The 21,808-nt window shown below is 50.5% G+C and overlaps 1 protein-coding gene across 6 annotated transcripts in view; it reads right to left on the bottom strand.

Moving 5' to 3' along the window:
- Positions 1-21,808, bottom strand: part of LOC119450610 (ETS homologous factor) — a 450,939-nt gene that overhangs the window by 73,510 nt on the left and 355,621 nt on the right. The window contains exon 1 of one of the 6 annotated variants that reach the window (XM_049666024.1): positions 1,420-2,073. The exons of the other annotated variants lie outside the window; for them this stretch is intronic. The gene's annotated coding sequence lies outside the window, so the exon portion shown is untranslated. Of the gene's footprint in view, positions 1-1,419; positions 2,074-21,808 lie in introns of those variants that run through there. 6 annotated transcript variants of the gene reach the window in all.

Below are 21,808 nucleotides of genomic sequence, written 5' to 3'. Positions count from 1 at the left end.
ACGGCTTACCCCGCAAGCCTTGCCGTATGAATGGACACATATTGCTACAAACAAGCAAATTGGCTGCCAGTTGCATATCCAGTTGTTTCATGCAAGTCACCGCAGGATTAGCTGCGGCAGTGTTCAGGTAAACCGTGAGAGACCCCGTCCGCGGTGATGTGCCACGGAGTGAGAACCACGTGAGAGTTGAAAGGGGGTTCGCGCAGCACTGCCTCGCCGCAGGCAACGCGTGCGCACGGACGACTTATTGCGTAAACAACTCGCGCCCAGCGCGCGAGAGAGCTTCGGTCAGCTGCGTGCAGCGAATGCGGCCGGGAATCCAGCCAAAGGCACGGACAACGGCGGCCATGACTGCGCCCGAGGCACGTGCACGCCCTTCTCTACAGCGATGCACGCCGCCGTCGACGACGACGACTTCTGTTTTCTTCGCGATGAACATAGCGAAGGAATATAAAAGAAAGAAAAGAGCGGTGGGCTGGGATAACCCAATGGACGATGCCTCCTCCTCAGAAGCTTCTCGTTCGGGAAGCGCGCATCGTCTCTCTCCCCACCACCACCACCTCGTTCCTTCTCTCGTCCTCTCTCTCTCTTTCGACAGCGCCGGCTGCCAGCGCGTTTCTCTGATGGCTGCCTCTCTTTTCATTCTTTTTTTTTTCTTTTTCGATCGCAGCCGCAAGAGCACCAGCGTTGCGGTGAGGCCTCCGGGCAAGAAGCATTGTGTAACCCGAAGAGGTGGCCCCGGCCCGACAGGCCGTAGCCCGGTGGAAACGTGCAGGATCGTGCGAGAGGCGCTTGAGGCATTTGGGCGAGCAAGGGGGAAGGGGGGACGCCAGGATTAGCGTCGACGTGAGCGGCCACCGATGCCGCGGCCCGAAAAGCGACGCGCGCACGGATTTCGCATGCTGGGCGGCGACTCGACAAACGCGTGCGCTTATCGTCGGTGACGTGCCAATTGGTCGAACGTCAGTGAGGCGAACAATCGAGACCAACAAAATACACGTCTCCGCGCATATAGTATAGCGAGATCACGTATTTTTACGTTTCAGTCGACCGAACGCGGTTTCTCGAGGTACGTCTCAATTCATGCAGGTCAACAATACGTATACGTATAATACACTATAGCTGCTTGTCCGTGAGGTAGCGGGCACATCGCCTCGGCAACTAAGTCACAGTTCAAGTCGCTCGGAGAACGGTTATGGCTGCCGTAAATTGTGTATACGACGGGATATCAGTTACGGAGCCCATTAAAAAAACACAAAAAAACATGCACTTTACGCGGTACGGGATAAGTTGGTAGACACCCAAGCTGTACATCGCAGTAGGACCTAGAGAAGAGCGATCTGTAAATCGAAGTTACAGCGAAGGCAGAAGACGTTGCGCGAGCAGGACCGAATGAAAGCTCAAGGTAGAGAAACTCACACTGTTGACGAGAGGCGTACACACGGCGGGAGTTTGGCCGACGCTAGAGAGATTCGCAGTCACCACCACACGTCGCTCCGTCTACGGGCTATCCCGCGCACTAGGTTTGAGCACCATGACGAACAGCAAGCAGCACGGGCGCTCGGTCGATCTTCTGTATACGACACTGGACAGTTGCGGACAGGCTGGCAACGCCGGAACGCGCTTCGAGGAACAGTGGGACACGCCCCCTTTTCTCACCGGTTATACTTAGTTCTTCGCAATACGCGAACTCCTAACTGGTCCACATCAGGTCGCTTGCTTACGCGTGGCAATGAGCACTGGTCAGTAGCGTCAGTAAGTTGAGACTAGACCGTCCACAGGCGTGGCAGCAGGATCGCCGAGCACGGGGACCTCGCGAGGTCCGTTCGTTCCGGGAGCGGTGCAGTAGCTTCTCGGTGCCCTCGCGGTTGGATGACGAACGCGCGCGCGTACGTTCCCCGAGCCAGTGTCGGCAGCGGCGGCGGCGACTAGAGCGGCTACAGCAGCAGCAGCGCGAGCGCCGTTTGCGCTTTTGCGGCGACGTCGAGCCGATGAGGAGCTGCTTGCTACGCTGTCGCAAGGCGTCCCGCGCGTCGACTGCCGGCCTTGGCTCTGACCTTCGCGCAGCCGCCGTCGTCGCACACGCTGCTCCGCTGTCGCTTCTTGTTCTTCGTGCGGGCTGCAGCCGCCTCAGGGGTGAGAAAGGGAGGGGGGGGGGGGGGGGGCAACTTCTTCTTACTTGTTCTAACTACACCTCTGTGGCTACCGGTGCTTATTTTTCTGCCAAGTGGCGGCAGCGTCAACGCCGACACCTATACCTTTCCGAGGGGCCTTATCTTAGCCGTAAATTCCGAGATGGAAAAAAACGCGGCTCAATCGGCCGTGGTAATTAGAAGCGTATATAGGCTGAGTAGTAACGTATACTCGCGTGACTCGAGGTGACGTGAAACTGAAATTCAGCCCCATCGTCACCGACAATCCTAAACGTGCATAGGATTGTTAGGATACCTAAACGTGCATAGGTGGTCAAAATCAATCCGGAGCCCTCCTCCACTACGGCGTGCCTCATAATCAGAACTGGTTGCGGCACGTAAAACTCCAGAAATAATAAGACAATTTTAAACAGTAATTCAATGTCGTAGTACAAATTTCAAACACCAGCGTATAGGTCGAACTTGCATGTACTGTCGAGCTACTGAGGTGAACGCCAGATACAATGAGGGGGGGGGGGGGGGGGGGGGGGGAGAGCCACGATAAGCTTATTTTAGCCCACGAGGCTACTCCTTAGTCAGAAGTGATTTCATCTCGTATATATCGATCAAAGAATCGGTAAACACATCTGACCGTTCTTAATTGGGGCCCGCGGAAACTGCCGCCAACGGTCGCAGTTATAAGACGGGTGGCCATTCCCCCGGATTTCCTGGCGGTGGTAAAATCGTCCGCGCCTGTTTTTCCTCCGCTCTATATACACTATACGGACGAGTTCTAGCCGCGGACGCTTCGGAAACGCGAGGAGTTCCGCCAAGTTCCCCAGCGGACGTCGACAGGCCGGCACAACACGTCAACAGCCCAGCTTAGAAAGCCGAAGGACGGCCGTTCATCCAGAGCGGAAGCGCCTTTCGCACAAAGGACGCGAGACGCGACACAAGTTGTCGCGGGACCGGCACGCGCTCTGTCGCTGATGCGATGAGTGGGGGGGGGGGGGCTTTCCTGCGAAGGGCGCGTATCGCCTATAACAGCCAATGGATGCCGCCAGATATAGATATAGATATAACGACGCCAGATAAGTCAATATCGGGTGATCGAGGCCACGCTTCCGCGTATAGTAGTACATTTGCCGCCGCCGTTGCTCCCTGAGCAACGTCCCGAGTATAGCCGAGATATAGAAGCCCGCCCGCGGGTCACCAGACAAAAAAAAAAAAAAAAAAAAAAGAAACGTGATTCATTTTTATTCTCGTTTGGTTACGTTTAATAATCTGTATGCGGGCACCAGGCTGGCACGTGCGACTGGTGAAGGCTCGAGACTATACAGATAGAGAACAAATAGAAGAAAAAAAGAAAAGAAAAAGAAAACACCGGGAAAGATCAAGAAGCGAGCGCTGCTAGCGAGCTGCGAGGTTTTTCGAGTGCAGACTTTGCGCGCTTCCAATCTCGCGAATCTGTCCCGAGTTTACACTTAACACCACCGAGCGCCACTAAGAACTGGTGAACGGAGATAGTTTTCAGTCGATTCGCGAGCTAAGTCTGCACGCGCCACTTTCCGACGCTTCGACAAATTTCGAACCAGTTGGCGCAACGTGATCGACAGTTGGCTAACTGGCGATCATCCGCACGCAAGACGGCGCTCCAGTTGTTTATTACGTTAAATTTCTAGAAAGGGTGGCGACAATACGGACACGATGTTGAACAGGTACGATGATTAGGTGGTATGATAATGATGAGACGATGACGACGAAGATGTAAAACAAAAGACAAGCAAGCGTTAGGTTCTGGGTAGATATATAACTAAGTTCAATTCATAATGAGCGTCAGGTGCGATCATAGTGGTGTATAATTATATATAAATATATAAATAAGCATATAAATATGTAGCGAAAAAAAAAACAACCTTGCCGATAATCATCACTAAACAAAGGCAAATTAGTATGGTGTAGCCACGGGTACAGCTTCCTCGCGAGCCCGTGCCACGTGGACGGAGGCCTTGCATCGGCAATGCGTCGAACATATTTTGCCGCGTCGTGACAGCTGCTTCCGAATGCGCGCGCGCGCTTTCGCATACGATTGCGCGCGTACGTCGTCCCGTGTGGGCGCGTAATTTCCAATTTCACAGCTGGCCTCGGCACGCCTGTTTGTTCCGTCCCGTCCTCGTCTTATCTAGGCAGAGATTTATTCCTATCCACTGGTATACACCACATCTGCTCCCGCACTTTTCACTTCTTATCGGACGCTTCTCACTCTTTTTCTTTTTTTTCTCTCCTCCGACTGCCTACCTCCGTGTTTCGTCAATCGCGAGCGTAACGTAACGCTGGTCACTTTTCTGTTTTCTCGTTTTATTTGAGCTCCTCCCTAAATACGTTGTTCGCTACTGGCACAGGCATATTCATGATCGCAAACAGACAGACTCAATCAAGAGCCGTGAACACGAACATAAGAAAATTAAAATTATATTATGGGGTTTTACGTGCCAAAACCACCATCTGATTATGAGGCACGCCGTACATGTAGTGTGTGTGTGGGGGGGGGGGAGAGACTCCGGATTAATTTTGACCACCTGGGGTTTTTTAACGTGCACCTAAATCTAAGTACTCGCGTGTTTTATGCATTTCGCCCTCATCAAAATGCGACCGCCGTGGCCGGGATTCGATCCCGCGAACTCCTGCTTAGCAGCCTATATATAACACCCTAACCACCAACAACCAGGGCGGGTGGACGCGAACTTGAGAGCGAACGTGCTTGAATGACCGATGATTGGCCAGTGGACGCGGGTGTCAGTGAGTGTCTCGCTGTTTCACCGGCCTCTACGGCCGCTGACTTGGCGCCTGATGTCGTTGGACAGTTTGCTCCACTTTTGGCAAGACCACGGCGACGGCGAAGTGTTTTTTTTTCTTTTTCGTCGCCACATGTCGACGCGGTGAAGCTTTGGGCGCGAGCTGCTGACCCGACCACACGGCAACGGCCTGCAGCGAAACGGAGTGGACGGACGAATGGATGGAGGGACATGTAGCAAAGCCATATGCCTTCGACAGGATGTCGCCGTGAAAGCAACTTCCATGGAGATGCTCGTCGGCTGCACCGCGTACGAAGGACGTCATTTATGAATCTACTTTTGCGCGCCTAATTCCGAAGTTTGCTTCTTACTATTCCCTCCTGTCACGAAACGCGAAGAGAGTGCGAGTCGGCGAGTGCGCGAGGAAGTCACGCCACACACGTCACGCGGCAGCAGCGAGGCTCGTTAACCTTCGTGCATATGCTTGTATGGCCGCCACGTACGACTTCTACGAAATGTCAACACGCCCAACTTCTTTGCGAACATAAGCGGACGGCGCTCGTCCGAGCAACAATTTTATGGCGCGGGAAGAGGCGGCAGGCCTGTTTGGAAAGCGAGGGAAAAGAGCCTCAAAAGATTCTCTCGCGTGTCTCCCCGTGCTTCGCGCACCGCGTTATTTTGGCGCATAACGCGCGCTTGACGTCGCTTAACGAACGGCGCGCGTATAATGAAGATGCTCCTCTTGCGTAACGCGCATGGCGCGTCTTGGCGACTGATCGCACGGATCGAGTCATTATCTGGCAGCGATAAAGGCTTCGCGTTGCTTACGCAACTCGAGTGCATGACGTGACACGCTATATAAGGTGGAGAAAACGCTCAGGGCGATGCCGTCGAGCTAGCTATAGGTTAAACGCAGCCTCTTTACCCCACCTCGTCATGCGTGGCGCTATTTGAGTGATCGGCAGCCATGCTCGGCATGTCAATGCGCTGAATGCTGTGGACAAAAGAACACACCGTGTTTCATCTTGTTCCACCTACACCATGCATACCACACGATATTTCACACAACTGACCAGGGGTCGCTAATGTTACGCTTCACTAAAAGCATCTGGTGTGCTCATGCATCACCAAGCTGCAACCAGAGCTTCCACCGTCGAATGACCGACGGCATTCAAAAATACCACCCTCGCACCATCGACGGTAACCGCGAGAGCTGAGCTTCAACAAAACGCCGCCTTCCCGTTCTCTCGGATGATATTTTCCTCTTTCTCTCTTTTGAGAAAGCCCCAAGCATTCTTTTAAGCATGATCGGTGCAACTCCTCATACGCACTCTTGCACGGATCCTTTGCTAGCCACTGGCTAAGGATCCAGACCATACTGTTCGATCTACGCGATAAAATCGAAGCAATACTGAATTGTCACCCATTCGTCTCTCTCTCTTTCGTTTCTTTTCGACCCACGTTCCGATCACATGGAGGCTGCCTCGTCACGCTGCTCGCGATTCATCGGCGACACTTACACACGACGGTGGCGTTTTTCACCCGATCGCACCGGCTCCGCTTCTCGAACCAGTATCGCATGTAGTCAGTCGAGTGATACTGCTCCGGTTCGGCTACGCACACCCGATCCGAGCACGGGGGAGCTTCTACTCCTGCGCTCATATTTGCTTCGCTCGCACACGGGAGCCTATATAGGGGAGACGAATCACCGAGGCCGCGAACGGTGTAGCGTTGGACGAACCCTTATTGGAACGGTCTCTTCACCACCAAGCTTCTTGCAGAGCTAGCGCGTACGCAAGTGTATACCTCGGACGTGGACCACAACTCCTCAACGTAAATGCGCACAGTATTGCGTTGCTAAGCTGTAAGAAGCCTCGAAACCAGTGGGCTGCAAGGATGGTTTGGATGTGTATAATCGGCGGACGCGTCCTTCGAGCCAACGCGCAGCGCAGACAAAGGCGCGGAGTTGGTTATCACCATCGCTCTTCATTCTATACCCAAGCCGCACTCCATTGTCTCGGTGCATAGCGGGGCACAAAACAAAAGTGCCGGCTAGGACGTGGCATTTCGCATTCACGCATCCTCACTACTTTCACGTACCTCTCTCTCTCCGTTCTTTCCCTCTCTCGTTGTGGTTATATCGCGTGGGGCTGTATGCGCACTTATACCTCTAATTTATGTCGCTCTCTTTAGACTCAAGAATGACCTTAAGCATGGGTCCAAGCATGCAATGGAGCCGTAAGCCCACGCGTTGATGCCCAGAACCCGCACATTTATCAGTCGAGTGTGTGGACAATGGCCTAGCGCGATTCACATTGTTTTCCAAGGACCGTGCTTTGTAAGGATTCTTTCCCGCCGATGCAATTCATGTCTCGTCACCCGCCGCCCCGAGCGTCCGATGTAGCCGTAATATAGCAGTAGTGCGGATAAGTACGAGCGAATGATGTAAGGCAAGAATAATAATTTTTAAAAAATCAGAAGAGTGGTCACAAAATACCGCGGCAGAACTGCATTTTCAAACGATAACCTTCCTACAGATGACGTCAGAGCTGCAGAGTGCGCATTGATTTCTTTGAGAGCTTTGCTTGGCACACGCAAGTGGAAAGACCAGTGTAGATGTGCATGTACAAAGATAATTTGTAAGCTCGCGTGGGACAGCTGCATACGATTACGGGCACGCGACTTTAGTTTTACCAGCCGCGCGGTGCTGACGAATCCCTTGTGACGACGTGACATGAACTCGCCTCCGGGAATCGTTTATAGATAAAAGACGTGCGAGAGGTGCCCAGTCGTATATCAGTATAGGTGCATCGGCGGAATTGCTTTAAGCAACTATTCGCTGGGGTGACGCACGCGAGAAATTCACGCACTCGAACCGCTTGGAAGAGAGACAGTATAGCACAACAGCCCAAAACCTGCTAGCGCAGAAAGAATATTACCATATTCCACCGAATGGCCACTGCTAGCACAACGAGATGAAGGTTACAGCGCTGAGACGAAGCGTCACGAATAAACGACGAATAGATGCAACAATAAATAAAGAAAGGAATAGTTAACATGCGTACTTGTTTTGTGCGACCAGTTATAGTGAATAGTGCCGAAGTCCCAGTATGTAGGTAGAAAGAACGAGAACTGCTCTCAAGAAAGCAATAAAAACTTACTCTCACTATTTTCCAAGAGAGCTGGAAGTACCACACATTACAATTCAGCGGTAGCTACGTCAAGCGTATATATTCTAAGTACAACCGACATCGCATCAGGCGCTGCATCCTGTCTGCGAGCTGCGCGATTACCGCTCACTCACTCACTCAATCAATCAATCGATCGATCGATCGATCAATCAATGCCTTACTTCAGTTATTCCGTATTCCAAATACAAATGGTAAAGAGAAATAAATTGACGGCGCCACGAGCAGATACATCCTCACTGAACAGCATGGAATACGCCTTTCGCGCAGTGACCGAATTAAAACCGACACATCACGGTAAAGAGCTTCACAATGACGACTGAGTGGAGTGGCAGATACACTTGAAATGGGCGCCACCGACGCCACGCCGCAGATACGTCGCAAGTACGCGCCACGTATAGTTTCGGATTTATGCGTGTGTGTGTGTGTACGGACGAGGGCAGCACGAAAAGGTACGGCCGAATCACTTTGGACCAACATTAACTGCTGATCTGCAGGGTTGGAAGCTAGCATGCCGAACACGCACAAAACAGCTTTCCCACTGGACGGTCAGCCTGTCAAAGCGTTCTTAATGTTCGTCTGTACTGTGGTCAACCGAGTTCACGTATTCTAGATCACATGATACACGCCACACGCCAGCACACACACGGAAGCGCGAAAACGACACAGGCTGATCAGAACTCGAAGTGGATGTGCAATCACGCTGCAACGGTGTCACAAGGAGTCGAATCTCCCAAATTTACGTTCTGGAGCCTGAATCGAGCCATTGTTGGAAATGCTGGTAAACCAGGAGACTAAAAAAAATTATAATAATAACGCATTCTAGTCGTTTCCGACGTTCGCAACTCAAACACCTGTTCACTGTGTATGCACCTGCTACGCGCCCTCGTCAGATAAGGATGAGTCGCTCCGCTGACTCAGCCCCTATAGGCGAAGAAATGCGGTGCTTGCTCGGCTGATTGACAGGCGGACAGGGGGACGCGCACGGCAGGCCGCGCGATGACGAAATCGCGAGGAGGAAAAAAGACAAGGGCTTCGAGCACAAGAGCGCGCTCGAAAGAGCGGCACGTCGAAAGGCACAGCGGCTGCTTGCGAGGGGGGGTATAGTACAACAGTAAACGACACGCGCCTGCGTCGAAGCGCGCCTGCGCGGGGAAGCTCCATTCAAGAGACGCGAATCAGGCCTCGGATGGGAAGCGAAGGCGTCCTTGAGCCGTGGAGGCGAGAAAACCTCGTGCATCGCTCGAGCGGAACATTTGCCGCTGTGCGATTCTCTTGTTCAAATGAAGGGGAAAGGGGGGGGGGAGATGAGAGAGAGAGAGAACCAACGAGACGATTTGTGGTTGTGCGCAAACGAGACGTAATATTGGCGATAGCCATTGCCACAGATCACACGAGCCCGCGAAAATACTGGTGAGTGGGTATACGTATATATGAGCGAGTATGCCCTGTTCCGCCGACCTATGCCGTTGTGTGCAGCGCACATACGTCCATCAAGTATACCCCTGCCGCCAACGGCGGTAATAGTTAAGCCTTTAGGCGCAGCACGCGCAAAGTATCAACGTAAGCTGCCCAGATGAAGTTCGAACTAACACTAAATTTCGCACGCGCCGTTGTAACACGACCGGATCGCCAGTGGAATCGCAATTAATAAACTGGTAGTTGGAAAACACTGTCAGGCTTATTACATGAGAGAGAGAGAGAGAGAGAGAGATAAGACGGAGCAAGGTTGCCGAGAGCGAAAGGGCGCGAGCATGAGCGCTGCGCAAACCGGCAGCTAAACGATTCTATCACACACGCGGGCTCACTGAAGAAGCCTCGCACACATTCCATTTTGCACTCCGCAAGCGTTCCGTATACGAGAAGAGAAACGCCTTCGGAGAAGCTTGACTTGTACGGCCGCCGCCTTTCTCCAATTGTGCTTTACAGGGAAAGAAAGAAAGAAAGAAAGAAAGAAAGAAAGAAAGAAAGAAAGAAAGAAAGAAAGAAAGAAAGAAAGCGACCTTCGCATGTGCGGCTTCTCCTGTGTGCAGAGAATTATTTGAGAAGTGGCGGACCTTCAGCTCTTAATTCTCTACTCATCCGCATCAGGACGGTGGTGCCCCTTGTTAACACGGGACGAACGGACTGACGGACGGCAATTTGCTCGTCACCGGGCATGGCACTTTTTCGTTTATCCTTTTTATCATTCTCTTCTGCGATGCCGGTTCATGCGAGGAGTATAATTAAAGCAAAATGTGGCGTGGATATACGGCGACGCCGAGGCGGAACAATAAGAGGGATTAAAGCGACCGTGGTATCATTTCGCTGTTGGTCGCTAGGGACTGTAGTCAGACGACGTCCGCGAAAGCGCTCTTCTTCTTTTTTTTCCTTTTTCTTTTTTTCTTCCGAAGCGCTAATCGCAAATTACCCGCCACGCAGGCATATCGCTTCTCAGCACTGCAAGAAACACAGTGGAAGAAGTGGTACGTCTGTGCCGTCCCGAACCACGTTGTTACTTGTATGGACCCAAAGTTGACCCGCGATCTTAACTAACACACGTTTTAAGGTTGTTGTAGTTGTTCATTTGTCTGTTCTTTCTTGTTTGTTTGTTTAACTTGGTGACAACAAGGGAACCGTAGAAGCCGCTATTTCAACAGCATAGCTAAATGCAAACAAACAATGAATACACTAACTAGATAACAGTACAAATAGAACAAAAAGAAAATGAATGATGACGAGCTTTCACAATCGCTGACAATAAAGGAAACGCACACTGACTCGACATATACAGTTACAAGTACGTACATCACGCGTAATGTTGAGTAGGTGCATGGTATGTGACAAGTATGCACAGCGGCCCGTAATCACGCTAAAGTAATTCTGCCCGAGCAAATGATAATGTAAGAAATCACCAATGGGAAAAAGTGATCGTATATCATTAAACTGAGATGCAACCAAACATCATCATACCCAACCGCAAAAAAAAAAAAAAAATGTCACTGACGCGAGAAAGTGATCGTGGCATTACATCTGTACACACGGGCACAACCTTCAGAAGCAATAAGCTATAGCCATACGGTATTGACGTTGCCCCGCGGCAATTGCAGCGATATGCGGGTGCAGGCGCGGTGGGAAATCGAGGAAGCAGGCGATACGCCACTAAGACCAGCCACTATGTACAAGATGCAAAATATACAAGCACAACTGAACCATTATTTACACTGACTGCGTACATAGATAGCATCTGCGTTATTATAGTTAGTGAAAACAGCGCCGTGTGCCCTGCGGCTTTTAGTTAACCGCACCCTTGGGTGTCAGTTTTTTTTTTCCTTATCTTCCCAGCACCGAAACGGTTAGGAATCGGCCTCTCTCCCAGCTAACAGCTCTTTTTCTTTCTTTCTTTATTTTTATTTCTTCAGGGGCGCGCGCTCAGTGGCGAGCGAGCGACGCCGCAAGGTAAACTGGCTGCCCCAATCGCTTATTATCGCGCGAGATCTCTGCCGCGAACCAATAAACATACAAACAGGCGACGAGAAAATGGAAACACGAAAAACCACAACAAAGCAACAACCACGCCGCAATGAACTGCAAGCCGAGGAGGCGCGGGATGCGGCGATGGCGAAGCGGCACTTGCGATCCGCTGTTTCGTATATATATATATATATATATATATATATATATATATATATATATATATATATATATATATATATATATACAAGCGCAGCAGCCAAGCCGACGTGAGTGCGGCGCTGATCGAGATCCACCGCGGGCGGTGTTGTGTGTACCCTCGCGGCATTCGTGCACGTCCGCGCCGCCGAAATCAGGGCCAAGGAACCGGGCCGCCACCGCCTTGTATATACGGTTCCTACATATAGGCAGGCCTTCAAAACGGTACTCGGGAAATCGGCGCCTCCGCCAACGCTATATGCGGCCCCCGATATACCCTATAGCGTATAGGGCACGTGATCTCTGCACACTGTTTTACTTTTTGACGACCACCGTTTTGCACAGGTTTATCACTGCTGTCGCTTTGACGTTCGACGCACCTGTCTTGCTGTCGTGCTTCTTGATTACGCCGCTTCTCGACCTGCTGGTACCTAAAGATGGCGTCCGCGATGACGTATGTGCAAATTGTTTAATTGTGGGCGATGGTTCTATAACCGCTACGGGTGGCTGACGGGATTCGTATACGGCACGGCGTTGGAAGTGTGCGCAACGAAGGTTTCCTACGATATTCGGTCAAAAAATGGGGAAATAAAGAAAGATAAACGAGGCTTAGTCACATCCCACTCTTCCTCCATCTTGTAATGCGCCGAGTGGAAGTGAGTACACGGAAGTACGAAGAAGATAGGACGAGAAGGCGCAAACTATATATACCAGCAAGCCAGTTAGCATAGCTTGCGCCTTTGTCGTCCTGTCTAGTGTCTCCTTTTGTTTTAGAAGCCGCACACACAGCCCATTGCAAGACGACTGCATACTAGCTCGTCCAATTCCTCTCTTTAGTTAGTCCAATTACCTCCGACACGGGTACAACGCAAAGGTGAAGAGCAGAGACACCCGTGTAACAGGACGCGTGGCAAAAGCCTCCATTCCGTGCCGGCACGCCGCACCACCAAATTATCTCGGAAAGTCCGTGCACGCGTCCAATTATGCGACCGAAGTTGTACAGCTCCAAGCAACACGAACACTTGGAGCATCGTCATCTGCCGAGTCCGAACGGCGCGATCGAGCGGCAGGCCCTCGAGAAGAAGACCGTGCCGTAACGGAGCATAAGGGAGGATGACAGCCACCCTCGAACGCAGCAGCATCTGCGGGATTCGCGACGCAACCCGTGCACACCGAGCACCGGGAGGCGTAAACGCTGCGCGTTGCGTATTTCGCGTGTCTTCCATAAAGCTGTCGACCCCTCGCACATATCCCTCTCCATCAGTCCCGCTCGCTACCCCCCATGTGCGCATCCCAGTGGACGGGTATACCGGGGAGGGCCGGGCCGACCGGTGATCGGCAGCCGGAGTGGGACAAGGTCAGGGCTGAATCGGCGCCGTTGGCTCCATCGTCGGCTGCCTGCCGTGTTTGTGCGTGCGCATCGCGAAGCGGCCAGGCAGCTATAGCTCCTCCCTCTCTCCCCAAGGCCGCGCGCGCCATCTCCCCCCTCCTCTCGACCGCTGGCTGCCGGCGATCACGTGAAACGGTGCGCCCCAGGGCACACCGCACACGCCGAGCGAACTGAACGCCGTTGCTTCGTCTTCGATTTGTCGCTGATTTCGCCTTAAAGGGGGTCCCCTGTCGTCCGTGGCAGCCGCACGCCTCCTCCTTATACGAAAAGACCCGGCGGAGACCCGGCTAACGTCGGCCGCAGGAATGACCCGGATTCTTGCGAAGGTCAAATCCGAATGCTCACAGTCGGAATCGCTGCGTCGGCAATCGCTGCGGCGGTTCTGTGCTCGAGGCCCGGATTTGCCGTACCTGTTCCCACGTACCAAGGCTGCAGCATACTGTTACCTATATATAAGCTTGCGAGTAAACATTGCTTGCACGGTCGTCCTTAAATAGAAGTCAAGTTGACTCTAGAAGACTGGTGTGTATAACGCAGGGCCCTTTGCTGCGCTTCGACGTTCCGCGCAATCTCGGGTCCGTAACAACCTTGCTGCTGACGAGAGTCGTGTTACTGGCGCTTCTCGACGGAGCTTCGCGTTGGTTGCTTGTCAGCCGCTAACCAAACTGGCTGAACCAAAGCATTGACGCTCAAGTACCTCGTATTCAGTTCGATCTTCGGGCCGTATACGCATCAGGACATGGGCAAGAGTCTTCAAGATTCACTCGTCCAGCTACTATAGGGCTTTGGAGCACTGATTGATACTGTTATCGGCGTTAAGTCGGTACTCGTTAAGTCCCATGCGTGGCAGCATTCGCTACATGCAAGACAAACAACTACTGTTAGCCAATACGACACAATGCCATAGCGACAGCTGCGGTAGAAATATCCCTGAACGAATCAAATTAACGCTACCGAGAGGGAAATAAAATACAGCATGAGTAGGTTCTGCAACAAAACAGTAAAGCTCATTCCACCTCGCAAGAACACGCTTGAAGAAAGAGAGGCATTGAACTGTGGGCAGGGCGTGGACACCCTTTTCCAGCGCCTGCACAATCTTGGAGAGCGCCGTCCATGCACCTCTATAAAAGCCCCTTAGCTCCTCTCCGCCGTCTTCAGTGAATGGCGAATCCGAAGGACAGTGCCAAAGCCACAGCAGGGCCCCCCCGTTCACTGTCTTTCGCAGCGCGTACGCAGTTTCATTAACACACACCAAGAGCTGCCGTGGCGTCGGAAGCTGGCACACACAGCTGCGTGCGCGCGGCTGTTCGCGATTCGCGCGCGTACGTACGAGCAGGCGTTGACTACGCGATGCGGCGGATACCTGCCTCCCGTGCGTGCGAGTGTTGCCAGCTGGCGCGGGTTCTATCCGAGGCCGCATCGCAGCGGGTCTCTCCGGGTCGCGCATGAAGGTGGTGTCCGCGGCGGCCACGTGACTCGGGACAGCCCGAATGCGTGCGACCGCGAGTCAGCGCCTCGTCTGGGTTGCTGCCGCCGCCGCCGCCGCTCATGTTCGCTGGCGGCTGTGTCTCGTACGCGGCCTTGTCCGGCTGCTGGGAATCGCGGAGGACGCCAGCGGTGCCCTCGCACGCCGCGACTTCCGGCCGGCGAGCGCCGAACTTCCAATTCCGGCCTGTTGTTACACATGGTATCTAGTTGGGGAGTTCCTTCGCGTGTGACGCCTGCTGGTTATGTACGCTCGGTTGAGTGTGACATTTTTTCCCGACGCGGCCCGCCGGTTTTCGCACCAGGGAGATCTGACGAATCTGAATGACGCTGGTGTACTATATAAAGATACGCGAGAGATTTCACGTACGAACAAAGCGCCGGAAGGCGCGTACGCAGTAAAGAAATAAATGGAAAAAGGACTAACTAAAAGGAACGCAGAGAGAGAAAGAAAAATAACAGATGAACACTTGTACACGATCATTTCACCTGCATCTGGTTCGCAACAACTGTTGAACCTCCACTGTGCAAGTGCTCATCGCGACAGCTTTCAGAGAAGCCACTGCAGTGGTAAGTTTTCATCCTACGTGTGCTTCACCCCACCCAACCCCCTCTCCTCAGAACACATCATTCGTTCCCTCACCACACCTTTCTCAATGCACGCCCCCTGCGCCTCATTGAAAAGCTACATGCACTGCCTGCAACCTTCTGTATACAGCCTCCATGCACTGCCTGTCACGAGATGCCACAATTCCTCTCTCCCAATCAACTCTCCTCCTATAATCCTCCCCCCCTCCCCTCTCTCTCTCTCTCTGTCCCGTGTTGCCGAATCGGCCCATCAGCCCACTCAGCGGTTAGCTCGCGCAAGCGCCCGTAATCGCCCTCTAATCGAGCCCGGCGCCACCGCCGTTTCGTCACTTGGGCTGTTGGCACGAGCTGCCAAAGCTTTGGCTCCTCGCTCGCTGGCTCGCGCAGCGTATACAGCGTGTTTCGACGACCGTCTCCTCTAGCCCGAGGCGCGATGCGCGCCGAAGCGCGGCGTTACGCAACCGGCTAAAGGCGCCGCGTCCCGCTGCCAACGCTGGACAAGCGAGCCTCGTCTGCTGACCGATCGCCTGCCAAATACTTGGAACTCGGTTGCGAGCACCCTTGTTTTTTTCTGCGCAATCTGCCGCAACATGCGACGGTGGCGATGCCAAATGTACAAGAAAAGTGGTACAACAAGCTGCGCCTTTTTTTTTTCTTTTTGGAACAAGATGTTTGAAGCGGTCGTACACAGGTATTATAGCGCTGGGCTCACGGATTCTCGATCGACCACTGTCCGGTATGTCGCTTCAATTTGCGACTCCTGGCTGGCTAAAGCGGATTTCACGGTGGAGATATAATTAGCGTGTACTGTTGGGTTCAAGGGCTAGTCAGGTAATTTTTTTTTTTGACATGATAGAAAGAGAAACGCCACGACATTACATACAGACTCTCAAAGCAATAGTGCGTATAACAACAATATCACAAAACTCTATTTTGCAGCCAGCAATGTCTAGACGTCCTTTTTTTTTTTGCATTTTAGGTTCATGGGCGCCGCCCGTCATCGTGGACGACAAATTTTTCAGCTTCGTGTGCAGTGATGTCAAATTAGCGTGCTCATGAAACACCGAACGCACCTGCATGTACAACCATTGTCTTGTATGCAAATCGACTGTATTCCGCTGCGTTTGGTTTCGTATAGTACAGGTAGAAAACGACAGCGTTCAAAAGGTTGCCCGAAATGGCGGCATCCAAACCGCTTCCGTAAAATAGTCTATAGCGCGCTTCTCATTAACGTCATTTTGACAGCGAACAGCGCTTGCACAGACAGGATGCACGCCTCGCTGTGTACACTGCGTCGCGCAAAAGCGAGAGCCTGCCCCGCAAAGTTGATCGATCGAGAGTGCGACCTCCGCACAACAGGTTCTACAAAAACAAAAACAAAAAAAAAAAAGCTGCTGTTTCTGCGCAGTATATTCTGGCTATATCTGCTCACAGTTGCCGCAGGAAACGCATACGCTACCAGCTCCTCAGTTACAGGCCCGACGACCGTCGCTTGTTGGACATTTTTCTCACAGTTATCGTCCGGCACCGCGACAAACGCGTTGCACATGCAGTTCCGTGTTTGCACCACGATGCCTCGGCCAAAGTTTTAATTTGTTCCTTTAACGACCTGTTTATTCTTGCGTATAGTCCAGAGCTCCATGATTTTCGCATCGAAAGCAAGGGAAAGTTGGTTTACACGATAGAGCAAAGTCACAATCAGAAAGTATGTATCGCTTTAAAGTGCGCCGAGCAGACAATGAGAGGTGGCAGCTCTTCGGGCACTTCAGAAGTCCGCATATTAGTTAAACCGAGCCGACGTTGTATAGTCAGGGTATGCGCACTATTATTCCGGGAACACTGCCACTACACACAGTTAAACTGTAGGACAGATAATTTGGCTATAGCGCCCGCAATCCCATGCGACAAAGACACGCGAAATCAAACAACTGATCATTGCCTGTACATAGTCTCAGCGTATCTATACATCGGAGTGTGCACGATTTACCGCGGAGTTTATGCTCATGTGTATATAGGCAGGCTCCTGGTGCGACCCTATATAATAAGTGTGGCGAAACATGGACGCAGTGGCCCAGGCATATCGCGACTCGCCTATACGCTAAGCCGAAGAGCGATTCTGCTGATCGATAAGCTAATCGCCATCTCTCGCGCAAGTTCGGATACCCCCGTTTCGTGAGCGCAGGTTTCGGCGGCAGCGACGATATCGGCCTCGCCGGCAGCGAGCCAGCGCACTTTTTTCGGTATACGTAGTATACAAACGAGCATCTCGATTAGCACACTATACACGCCAGTCTGTATACTGATGGTGCCCTCTCGTGACCTCGCTGTGCGCTAACAAGGTTGCCTCCCTCCTCTCGTATACAGCGATCATCAAGATCTGCTTACACACCGCCGTCCGAATTGAAGACGTCATCATTTGCGGCCTGTGTCGCCTCTTCCGACGTTTATTCCGCTGCTATTCGTCGATAGATTCGATGCGCCAGCCTAGATTCACTGGCACCATATATGCAAACTTTTTTTTCAGAAACTAATATTTACGCGACTTCATTTGCAGTAAATCGAAGTCAATCGAAATTGGCGCACGCGATCACGTTTAGAGCGAGAAGAAAAGACATCGCGAAATGATTTTTAAAAAAAGAAAGAAAAGTTAAATGTGCCAACCGGATCGACAACGTGGTGTAAAATATACGCAGCCGTGACGCACACAGAAACGAACAGCACCGTTGCATTTTATGCCTTATCATTAGCGCCCGGCCCGAGGCACGCTGTTGCTCGTCGCACTGACATGTAAAATAAGATAATTAACGATATTAAGTCCACGTTTGCGGAAGAAAAAAAATAAGTTAATCTAGGCGTTAAAGAAAAATAGCAAAAATCCCCACATCGCTCCCCCTGCGGACGAGAAAGTGCATAGCAGTGGCGTAGCCAGAAATTTTGTTCGGGGGGGGCTCAGGTTGCAGCGCGGCCTCCTCCTTATAGAATTTGTCGGGGGATCAAATGTATCAATAATAACTGCATTGCCAATTTCATTGTATATTATATGCTGCAAACGAATAATGAACGCTATGCACTGTCCATTAAAATATGTATGTTTTCATTAAAAAATATATTCGTATGCCCAAAAATTGTGGCAGAAATAACTGATATCAATGCTTCCGTGTTTTCTTTTTCTCTAATTAATAAGTAAAGAAAACATCACATGAACTTTAGAACTATTGGCCCTTTTCGCGGAGCAGTTTGTTTTAGATAAACGAGATCGCGCTCACGGCGGCGCGCCATACCTCTCCTCAGCGACCACGCACGAATACGAAACCATTACCGCTTCTACCTTGCTTCTGTGCGATCAGCTGTCGGAAATGCGACTGAGTTTTCGCTAACACACTGTGCTCCAATCATGCTAGATTGAATAATGTGGATTGAAGACGTGTGCAGTAGTTGGCTGCAAAAAATAGTGACTGGCATGTTAAGGAATAGAATGAATCTGTGTGGCGAAGTTCGCGGACCGCTGCTGCAACTGTCCGAACGTGTTTACCGGCACTTCGTGATGTACCGCTTTCCTCGAGGATACAGAAATTTGCTCATCCGCCAGCCTGTATCGCTAACCTTCAAAGAAAGGGCTTCATCCCCAGAACGTCGGCAAGAGTGAGTACCACTCGTTAAACACTGAAAAAGGGAGTAGCGCCGCTTCCTGTCATAGTAAGATTCACGCACGTTATCTATACACATCTGTCCAAATGGCAAGAAAACTTACGCCCACTCTACCGTCGACGTATCAAGAATAAGCGAATGGACGCACAGTTGAATATATGCGCACTGTATACACGCAATAATGACGGACTACACCTATGGCGCACCAATGGTCGAAGCTGAATGTTTCGTGATGTTCACAAGAGTAAGCAAGTTACTAGCTGTAATATATATTGATAAAAGGTATTACAATGTACAAAACAGCTACGTTTCAAGCCTTGTGCGCAGCAAGAACAAATCTATCGGATTCGGAACTGAGCACACCCGCGAGTGATTAGGCAGAAAATAATCAGATAGTGGCCGCACCGAGGAACTTCACTGAGTCAGAAACTGACAAGCCACTGCTTCAAAATATTTGCCGAATAAAGAACAAAGAGCAAAACACACTAATCCTGACTGAATTCATAATCGCAAAGCTTGGAATGCATATTTAGCTCCGCTTTTAGAAGCACCATATACACGCTTGCGCGTTTGGACATAGCTTAATCAGCTCCGAAAGCGCTTTTACATGTTCTCTGAAGCTGCAGGTGATCAAAGCTTCGTGTCGTCCACCTAGTCCCCGTCTACGATATCTCCGAAAACAGAGGTTTTCTAAGCCGCGCCGGCGTCATACACTTCCATTGTAACAAGGAGGCAACGGAGGCAGTTGAGGCAAGCAATGAACGCGTCACCACGTGATGAAATATGGCAGCGCCCACGGGATCGCCGCGAAAAGGGTCAATATCAGTTCGAAACCAGCAAAGCAGTGCATGCAGCTTATATGAAAAACGTTAATGCCATGAAATGAATAAGTTGAGACAAATATTTTGATGAATCTTGTCAATGAAGAACCTTGTTTACATTTTTCTATATATGCAATGGCCAGGAAGAAACCTCAAATGTGCTATCCCTCGCTGCAATCGATTTGCGCAGGATGCAGCTGTAATTCGTCGTGTATTGTAATTACACCGAGACAATACTCGCAACAGTGAGTACAAATAAACAGGGGAGTTCTGGCAAAATATATATTAGAATGCGAAGATAGGAATGGAATATACAAATGCGAAGATACAACTCGCTAAAGGGCAAAAAAAGAGTCGCTGGAAACAAAGTTGACTGCTTGTATACACAAAACCTCGCAATAAGATATTTAAGATACGTATGAGTCTCCAATAAATCTACGTATTGAAGCAAACGTCAGTGTATATAATGCGTCAAATAAGACAAATAACATGTTGCTTAGTCAAGATAGCAAACTTTGCGCACAGAAAGACAGATGATCTAGGCAAAGAACATAAATATGATCGCAGAAATCGTGGTATGTACTTGGGCCATGCAGCGGTCGCGACAGTGCATGTGGGTAGAATAATAGAGGAATAATGCATAAATCAGTACGAAAATGTGAATTTAACTGCCTGCACAACGCCAACAATTATTCTGCACCCAAAATTAAAGAAGGGTATTCCTTCGTTTCAAAAAAGAAATAAAAGCAGGTAGCTGAAATGGAAAGAAAAGGACAAACGAAGGACCACAGATGATGCGGAAGTTGAACTACCCAATATCCGAGTGTTTTTTTTTTTGGCGAACGCCGCCGTGGGCCGGGCTTTCAATGAGCAAGGTCGGTCAAATTATTGGTATCCTCGTAATTTTTGTATTCGCGTGATAATTGTGATCATGATGCTAACTGCTAGAATAAACGGCGAAAATTTCTGCGGTTTTAAAAGCTAATGAACGGTCATACGTTTTCATAATTAAGAACTTATGGACTGAAGGAACAGTGCTTTTTACTTCCATTGATTTTGCTGCTTCGCTATCTAAAGAACAACTTTCTCTCGGCGGGAAAGTTGAGCGAAGCGGTCAATGACTTCGGACACGTTCCGACGTCTCTGTGGGTGTATAGAAGCGCCAGCCTAACCATGCGTTCCACAGACATTGTAGAGCGCAAGTAGTTTTTTAGTAAACTCTTGTTAAAAAATATTCTCTCTGCGCTGGCAGTGGTCACTGGAAGGGTGACTAGAAGCTGCAGCAGTATTTACACATTTACATAGAACCTGCTGTCGCAGTGAGAGATGATCTATTCCGGTGCTAAAACCTAAAACACTCCCTTGATGTCGTTGGCATACTTGTTTAGGTACCTTGCAGAAACAGTAGGCTGTTCGATTCCAGCGATGTCCGTCGTTTTGAAGGAAGTATGGAGAAGCAGCCTGCTTTTGAATCTAGGCTTTCTTTGATAATGTCACCACAAATTTCTATAATTTGTTTGTGCGTCTGGGCTTAATACGAGGCAATACTGGGGCAACTTTCCAAATGGTTCTTCAGATATGTATCTCCACAATCAGCTCGCATGCGAAGAAGCACTCTGAAATGCCTGTATTTTCAGCAGGGCATTGCTTAAATCCATAGGGCCCCTGTCCCTGTGGCCACGGAGAGCCCACCTTGTCGCCCGCAAAAAAAAAAAAAAAAAAATCTCAATAATAGGGCCGTTCACTTTCTTCTGTTTTCTCATATTTTACTTTGCCTGCCCTGGTCCAGCTGATCAATCCCATGGGCACGCTTCCTGAAAATTTTGGAGAAATTTATCAGCTGCTAGCTGACAGTCACGGTGATTTAGTATTTTCGTGTGTGTGGAGATTGCGAGCGAGACGGGCGCGCTTCCTTTTGTAACGGCTTTGGACACGAGCGTTCCAGTGCGCGCATGTTGGCCCAAGTTTATAAGAACATTCCCCCATAAACTTCTAGAATTGAAAATATTTTAAAGCATGCCTTTGGAATGTCAGCGCACCTTTCGCGTCAAATTTTATGAGAACTTTATACCCATAAAGTTTCGTAATGTGAAGCGGGCGCTACCGTTTT

The sequence above is a fragment of the Dermacentor silvarum genome, chromosome 4 (assembly GCF_013339745.2).
Source record: "Dermacentor silvarum isolate Dsil-2018 chromosome 4, BIME_Dsil_1.4, whole genome shotgun sequence".
Taxonomy (NCBI): Eukaryota; Metazoa; Arthropoda; class Arachnida; order Ixodida; family Ixodidae; genus Dermacentor; species Dermacentor silvarum.
The sequence above is the reverse complement of the archived record's forward strand: the minus strand, read 5'-3'. Positions and strand labels throughout refer to the sequence as shown.